Below are 8,334 nucleotides of genomic sequence, written 5' to 3'. Positions count from 1 at the left end.
CCGGGCCTGTCGCACTCGCGACCTCTGGTGACGAGCCGCCAGCTCGCGCGCGTCGCCCGGCTGTCGAGGTGTCTGCCCCGCCCCCCCTTTCCTCACTCTGCCGCCGAGCTGGCGGTGCCCGCGTGTCCACCTGCCGGCCGGGCCTCCCCCACTCGCGACCTGTGCCGCCGAGCCGCCGGCGCGCGCGCATCGCCCGGCTGTCAGGGAGTCTGCCCCTCCCCCCCTCCTTCCCCAACTCGGCCGCAGAGCCGCCAGGAGCCGCGGGTCGACGAGCCCGACGGGGCTCTATCCCCTCCCCCCACTTCCCTGACTCTGCCGCCGAGCCGGCGGTGCCCCCGTGTCCACCTGCCGGCCGGGCCTCTCGCACTCGCGACCTCTGGTGACGAGCCGCCAGCGCGCGCGCGTCGCCCGGCTGTCGAGGTGTCTGCCCCGCCTCCCCTTTCCTCACTCTGCCGCCGAGCTGGCGGTGCCCGCGTGTCCACCTGCCGGCCGGGCCTCCCCCACTCGCGACCTGTGCCGCCGAGCCGCCGGCGCGCGCGCATCGCCCGGCTGTCAGGGAGTCTGCCCCTCCCCCCCTCCTTCCCCAACTCGGCCGCAGAGCCGCCAGGAGCCGCGGGTCGACGAGCCCGACGGGGCTCTATCCCCTCCCCCCACTTCCCTGACTCTGCCGCCGAGCCGGCGGTGCCCCCGTGTCCACCTGCCGGCCGGGCCTCTCGCACTCGCGACCTCTGGTGACGAGCCGCCAGCGCGCGCGCATCGCCCGGCTGTCGAGGTGTCTGCCCCGCCCCCCCTTTCCTCACTCTGCCGCCGAGCTGGCGGTGCCCGCGTGTCCACCTGCCGGCCGGGCCTCCCCCACTCGCGACCTGTGCCGCCGAGCCGCCGGCGCGCGCGCATCGCCCGGCTGTCAGGGAGTCTGCCCCTCCCCCCCTCCTTCCCCAACTCGGCCGCAGAGCCGCCAGGAGCCGCGGGTCGACGAGCCCGACGGGGCTCTATCCCCTCCCCCCACATCCCTGACTCTGCCGCCGAGCCGGCGGTGCCCGCGTGTCCACCTGCCGGCCGGGCCTCTCGCACTCGCGATCTCTGGTGACGAGACGCCAGCGCGCGCGCGTCGCCCGCCTGGCTTGGAATCCGCCCCTCCCCCTCCTTCCCTCACTCTGCCGCCGAGCTGGCGGTGCCCGCGGGTGCACCTGCCGGCCGGTGCTCCCCTACACGCGACCTCTGGTCACGAGCCGCCGGCGCGCGCGCGTCGCCCGGCTGTCTAGGTGTCTGCCCCTCCCCCCCCTTTCCTCACTCTGCCGCCGAGCTGGCGGTGCCCGCGTGTCCACCTGCCGGCCGGGCCTCCCCCACTCGCGACCTGTGCCGCCGAGCCGCCGGCGCGCGCGCATCGCCCGGCTGTCAGGGAGTCTGCCCCTCCCCCCCTCCTTCCCTAACTCGGCCGCAGAGCCGCCAGGAGCCGCGGGTCGACGAGCCCGACGGGGCTCTATCCCCTCCCCCCACTTCCCTAACTCTGTCGACGAGCTGCGGGTGCCCGCGGGGCCACCTGCGACCGGGGCTCTCCCACTCGCGACCTCGCCCGCCGAGCCGCCAGCGCGCGCCCGTCGCCCGGCTGTCAGGCTGTCTGCCCCTCCCCCGCTCCTCCCCTCACTCTGCCGCCCAGCTGGCGTTGCCCGCGGGCACCTGCCGGCCGGGCCTCTCCCACTGGCGACCGCGCCCGCCCAGCCGCCAGCGCGCGCCCGTCGCCCGCCTGGCAGTGCCCGCGGGTCGACCAGCCGGACGGGGCTCTATCCCCTTCCCCCCTTCCCTAACCCTGCCGACGAGCTGCGGGTGCCCGCGTGTCCACCTGCCGGCCTGGCCTCTCGCACTCCCGACCTCTGGTGACGAGCCGCCAGCGCGCGCGCGTCGCCCGGCTGTCGAGGTGTCTGCCCCGCCCCCCCTTTCCTCACTCTGCCGCCGAGCTGGCGGTGCCCGCGTGTCCACCTGCCGGCCGGGCCTCCCCCACTCGCGACCTGTGCCGCCGAGCCGCCGGCGCGCGCGCATCGCCCGGCTGTCAGGGAGTCTGCCCCTCCCCCCCTCCTTCCCCAACTCGGCCGCAGAGCCGCCAGGAGCCGCGGGTCGACGAGCCCGACGGGGCTCTATCCGCTCCCCCCACTTCCCTGACTCTGCCGCCGAGCCGGCGGTGCCCGCGTGTCCACCTGCCGGCCGGGCCTCTCGCACTCGCGATCTCTGGTGACGAGACGCCAGCGCGCGCGCGTCGCCCGCCTGGCTTGGAATCCGCCCCTCCCCCTCCTTCCCTCACTCTGCCGCCGAGCTGGCGGTGCCCGCGGGTGCACCTGCCGGCCGGTGCTCCCCTACACGCGACCTCTGGTCACGAGCCGCCGGCGCGCGCGCGTCGCCCGGCTGTCTAGGTGTCTGCCCCTCCCCCCCCTTTCCTCACTCTGCCGCCGAGCTGGCGGTGCCCGCGTGTCCACCTGCCGGCCGGGCCTCCCCCACTCGCGACCTGTGCCGCCGAGCCGCCGGCGCGCGCGCATCGCCCGGCTGTCAGGGAGTCTGCCCCTCCCCCCCTCCTTCCCTAACTCGGCCGCAGAGCCGCCAGGAGCCGCGGGTCGACGAGCCCGACGGGGCTCTATCCCCTCCCCCCACTTCCCTAACTCTGTCGACGAGCTGCGGGTGCCCGCGGGGCCACCTGCGACCGGGGCTCTCCCACTCGCGACCTCGCCCGCCGAGCCGCCAGCGCGCGCCCGTCGCCCGGCTGTCAGGCTGTCGGCCCCTCCCCCGCTCCTCCCCTCACTCTGCCGCCCAGCTGGCGTTGCCCGCGGGCACCTGCCGGCCGGGCCTCTCCCACTGGCGACCTCGCCCGCCCAGCCGCCAGCGCGCGCCCGTCGCCCGCCTGGCAGTGCCCGCGGGTCGACCAGCCGGACGGGGCTCTATCCCCTCCCCCCCTTCCCTAACGCTGCCGACGAGCTGCGGGTGCCCGCGTGTCCACCTGCCGGCCTGGCCTCTCGCACTCGCGACCTCTGGTGACGAGCCGCCAGCGCGCGCGCGTCGCCCGGCTGTCGAGGTGTCTGCCCCGCCCCCCCTTTCCTCACTCTGCCGCCGAGCTGGCGGTGCCCGCGTGTCCACCTGCCGGCCGGGCCTCCCCCACTCGCGACCTGTGCCGCCGAGCCGCCGGCGCGCGCGCATCGCCCGGCTGTCAGGGAGTCTGCCCCTCCCCCCCTCCTTCCCCAACTCGGCCGCAGAGCCGCCAGGAGCCGCGGGTCGACGAGCCCGACGGGGCTCTATCCCCTCCCCCCACTTCCCTAGCTCTGTCGACGAGCTGCGGGTGCCCGCGGGGCCACCTGCGACCGGGGCTCTCCCACTCGCGACCTCGCCCGCCGAGCCGCCAGCGCGCGCCCGTCGCCCGGCTGTCAGGCTGTCTGCCCCTCCCCCGCTCCTCCCCTCACTCTGCCGCCCAGCTGGCGTTGCCCGCGGGCACCTGCCGGCCGGGCCTCTCCCACTGGCGACCTCGCCCGCCCAGCCGCCAGCGCGCGCCCGTCGCCCGCCTGGCAGTGCCCGCGGGTCGACCAGCCGGACGGGGCTCTATCCCCTCCCCCCCTTCCCTAACCCTGCCGACGAGCTGCGGGTGCCCGCGTGTCCACCTGCCGGCCTGGCCTCTCGCACTCGCGACCTCTGGTGACGAGCCGCCAGCGCGCGCGCGTCGCCCGGCTGTCGAGGTGTCTGCCCCGCCCCCCCTTTCCTCACTCTGCCGCCGAGCTGGCGGTGCCCGCGTGTCCACCTGCCGGCCGGGCCTCCCCCACTCGCGACCTGTGCCGCCGAGCCGCCGGCGCGCGCGCATCGCCCGGCTGTCAGGGAGTCTGCCCCTCCCCCCCTCCTTCCCCAACTCGGCCGCAGAGCCGCCAGGAGCCGCGGGTCGACGAGCCCGACGGGGCTCTATCCCCTCCCCCCACTTCCCTGACTCTGCCGCCGAGCCGGCGGTGCCCGCGTGTCCACCTGCCGGCCGGGCCTCTCGCACTCGCGATCTCTGGTGACGAGACGCCAGCGCGCGCGCGTCGCCCGCCTGGCTTGGAATCCGCCCCTCCCCCTCCTTCCCTCACTCTGCCGCCGAGCTGGCGCTGCCCGCGGGTCCACCTGCCGGCCGGTGCTCCCATACACGCGACCTCTGGTCACGAGCCGCCGGCGCGTGCGCGTCGCCCGGCTGTCTAGGTGTCTGCCCCTCCCCCCCCTTTCCTCACTCTGCCGCCGAGCTGGCGGTGCCCGCGTGTCCACCTGCCGGCCGGGCCTCCCCCACTCGCGACCTGTGCCGCCGAGCCGCCGGCGCGCGCGCATCGCCCGGCTGTCAGGGAGTCTGCCCCTCCCCCCCTCCTTCCCTAACTCGGCCGCAGAGCCGCCAGGAGCCGCGGGTCGACGAGCCCGACGGGGCTCTATCCCCTCCCCCCACTTCCCTAACTCTGTCGACGAGCTGCGGGTGCCCGCGGGGCCACCTGCGACCGGGGCTCTCCCACTCGCGACCTCGCCCGCCGAGCCGCCAGCGCGCGCCCGTCGCCCGGCTGTCAGGCTGTCTGCCCCTCCCCCGCTCCTCCCCTCACTCTGCCGCCCAGCTGGCGTTGCCCGCGGGCACCTGCCGGCCGGGCCTCTCCCACTGGCGACCTCGCCCGCCCAGCCGCCAGCGCGCGCCCGTCGCCCGCCTGGCAGTTCCCGCGGGTCGACCAGCCGGACGGGGCTCTATCCCCTCCCCCCCCTTCCCTAACCCTGCCGACGAGCTGCGGGTGCCCGCGTGTCCACCTGCCGGCCGGGCCTGTCGCACTCGCGACCTCTGGTGACGAGCCGCCAGCTCGCGCGCGTCGCCCGGCTGTCGAGGTGTCTGCCCCGCCCCCCCTTTCCTCACTCTGCCGCCGAGCTGGCGGTGCCCGCGTGTCCACCTGCCGGCCGGGCCTCCCCCACTCGCGACCTGTGCCGCCGAGCCGCCGGCGCGCGCGCATCGCCCGGCTGTCAGGGAGTCTGCCCCTCCCCCCCTCCTTCCCCAACTCGGCCGCAGAGCCGCCAGGAGCCGCGGGTCGAGGAGCCCGACGGGGCTCTATCCCCTCCCCCCACTTCCCTAACTCTGTCGACGAGCTGCGGGTGCCCGCGGGTCCACCTGCGACCGGGGCTCTCCCACTCGCGACCTCGCCCGCCGAGCCGCCAGCGCGCGCCCGTCGCCCGGCTGTCAGGCTGTCTGCCCCTCCCCCGCTCCTCCCCTCACTCTGCCGCCCAGCTGGCGTTGCCCGCGGGCACCTGCCGGCCGGGCCTCCCCCACTCGCGACCTGTGCCGCCGAGCCGCCGGCGCGCGCGCATCGCCCGGCTGTCAGGGAGTCTGCCCCTCCCCCCCTCCTTCCCCAACTCGGCCGCAGAGCCGCCAGGAGCCGCGGGTCGACGAGCCCGACGGGGCTCTATCCCCTCCCCCCACTTCCCTGACTCTGCCGCCGAGCCGGCGGTGCCCGCGTGTCCACCTGCCGGCCGGGCCTCTCGCACTCGCGATCTCTGGTGACGAGACGCCAGCGCGCGCGCGTCGCCCGCCTGGCTTGGAATCCGCCCCTCCCCCTCCTTCCCTCACTCTGCCGCCGAGCTGGCGGTGCCCGCGGGTCCACCTGCCGGCCGTTGCTCCCCTACACGCGACCTCTGGTCACGAGCCGCCGGCGCGCGCGCGTCGCCCGGCTGTCTAGGTGTCTGCCCCTCCCCCCCCTTTCCTCACTCTGCCGCCGAGCTGGCGGTGCCCGCGTGTCCACCTGCCGGCCGGGCCTCCCCCACTCGCGACCTGTGCCGCCGAGCCGCCGGCGCGCGCGCATCGCCCGGCTGTCAGGGAGTCTGCCCCTCCCCCCCTCCTTCCCTAACTCGGCCGCAGAGCCGCCAGGAGCCGCGGGTCGACGAGCCCGACGGGGCTCTATCCCCTCCCCCCACTTCCCTAACTCTGTCGACGAGCTGCGGGTGCCCGCGGGGCCACCTGCGACCGGGGCTCTCCCACTCGCGACCTCGCCCGCCGAGCCGCCAGCGCGCGCCCGTCGCCCGGCTGTCAGGCTGTCTGCCCCTCCCCCGCTCCTCCCCTCACTCTGCCGCCCAGCTGGCGTTGCCCGCGGGCACCTGCCGGCCGGGCCTCTCCCACTGGCGACCTCGCCCGCCCAGCCGCCAGCGCGCGCCCGTCGCCCGCCTGGCAGTGCCCGCGGGTCGACCAGCCGGACGGGGCTCTATCCCCTCCCCCCCTTCCCTAACCCTGCCGACGAGCTGCGGGTGCCCGCGTGTCCACCTGCCGGCCTGGCCTCTCGCACTCCCGACCTCTGGTGACGAGCCGCCAGCGCGCGCGCGTCGCCCGGCTGTCGAGGTGTCTGCCCCGCCCCCCCTTTCCTCACTCTGCCGCCGAGCTGGCGGTGCCCGCGTGTCCACCTGCCGGCCGGGCCTCCCCCACTCGCGACCTGTGCCGCCGAGCCGCCGGCGCGCGCGCATCGCCCGGCTGTCAGGGAGTCTGCCCCTCCCCCCCTCCTTCCCCAACTCGGCCGCAGAGCCGCCAGGAGCCGCGGGTCGACGAGCCCGACGGGGCTCTATCCCCTCCCCCCACTTCCCTGACTCTGCCGCCGAGCCGGCGGTGCCCCCGTGTCCACCTGCCGGCCGGGCCTCTCGCACTCGCGACCTCTGGTGACGAGCCGCCAGCGCGCGCGCATCGCCCGGCTGTCGAGGTGTCTGCCCCGCCCCCCCTTTCCTCACTCTGCCGCCGAGCTGGCGGTGCCCGCGTGTCCACCTGCCGGCCGGGCCTCCCCCACTCGCGACCTGTGCCGCCGAGCCGCCGGCGCGCGCGCATCGCCCGGCTGTCAGGGAGTCTGCCCCTCCCCCCCTCCTTCCCCAACTCGGCCGCAGAGCCGCCAGGAGCCGCGGGTCGACGAGCCCGACGGGGCTCTATCCCCTCCCCCCACTTCCCTGACTCTGCCGCCGAGCCGGCGGTGCCCGCGTGTCCACCTGCCGGCCGGGCCTCTCGCACTCGCGATCTCTGGTGACGAGACGCCAGCGCGCGCGCGTCGCCCGCCTGGCTTGGAATCCGCCCCTCCCCCTCCTTCCTTCACTCTGCCGCCGAGCTGGCGGTGCCCGCGGGTCCACCTGCCGGCCGGGCCTGTCGCACTCGCGACCTCTGGTCACGAGCCGCCAGCGCGCGCGCGTCGCCCGGCTGTCGAGGTGTCTGCCCCGCCCCCCCTTTCCTCACTCTGCCGCCGAGCTGGCGGTGCCCGCGTGTCCACCTGCCGGCCGGGCCTCCCCCACTCGCGACCTGTGCCGCCGAGCCGCCGGCGCGCGCGCATCGCCCGGCTGTCAGGGAGTCTGCCCCTCCCCCCCTCCTTCCCCAACTCGGCCGCAGAGCCGCCAGGAGCCGCGGGTCGACGAGCCCGACGGGGCTCTATCCCCTCCCCCCACTTCCCTGACTCTGCCGCCGAGCCGGCGGTGCCCCCGTGTCCACCTGCCGGCCGGGCCTCTCGCACTCGCGACCTCTGGTGACGAGCCGCCAGCGCGCGCGCATCGCCCGGCTGTCGAGGTGTCTGCCCCGCCCCCCCTTTCCTCACTCTGCCGCCGAGCTGGCGGTGCCCGCGTGTCCACCTGCCGGCCGGGCCTCCCCCACTCGCGACCTGTGCCGCCGAGCCGCCGGCGCGCGCGCATCGCCCGGCTGTCAGGGAGTCTGCCCCTCCCCCCCTCCTTCCCCAACTCGGCCGCAGAGCCGCCAGGAGCCGCGGGTCGACGAGCCCGACGGGGCTCTATCCCCTCCCCCCACTTCCCTGACTCTGCCGCCGAGCCGGCGGTGCCCGCGTGTCCACCTGCCGGCCGGGCCTCTCGCACTCGCGATCTCTGGTGACGAGACGCCAGCGCGCGCGCGTCGCCCGCCTGGCTTGGAATCCGCCCCTCCCCCTCCTTCCCTCACTCTGCCGCCGAGCTGGCGGTGCCCGCGGGTCCACCTGCCGGCCGGTGCTCCCCTACACGCGACCTCTGGTCACGAGCCGCCGGCGCGCGCGCGTCGCCCGGCTGTCTAGGTGTCTGCCCCTCCCCCCCCTTTCCTCACTCTGCCGCCGAGCTGGCGGTGCCCGCGTGTCCACCTGCCGGCCGGGCCTCCCCCACTCGCGACCTGTGCCGCCGAGCCGCCGGCGCGCGCGCATCGCCCGGCTGTCAGGGAGTCTGCCCCTCCCCCCCTCCTTCCCTAACTCGGCCGCAGAGCCGCCAGGAGCCGCGGGTCGACGAGCCCGACGGGGCTCTATCCCCTCCCCCCACTTCCCTAACTCTGTCTACGAGCTGCGGGTGCCCGCGGGGCCACCTGCGACCGGGGCTCTCCCACTC

This window comes from Giraffa tippelskirchi, chromosome 8 (genome assembly GCF_054371585.1).
Source record: "Giraffa tippelskirchi isolate mGirTip1 chromosome 8, T2T-mGirTip1v1.2.pri, whole genome shotgun sequence".
NCBI classification, from domain to species: Eukaryota; Metazoa; Chordata; class Mammalia; order Artiodactyla; family Giraffidae; genus Giraffa; species Giraffa tippelskirchi.
Note: the sequence above shows the minus strand (reverse complement) of the source record.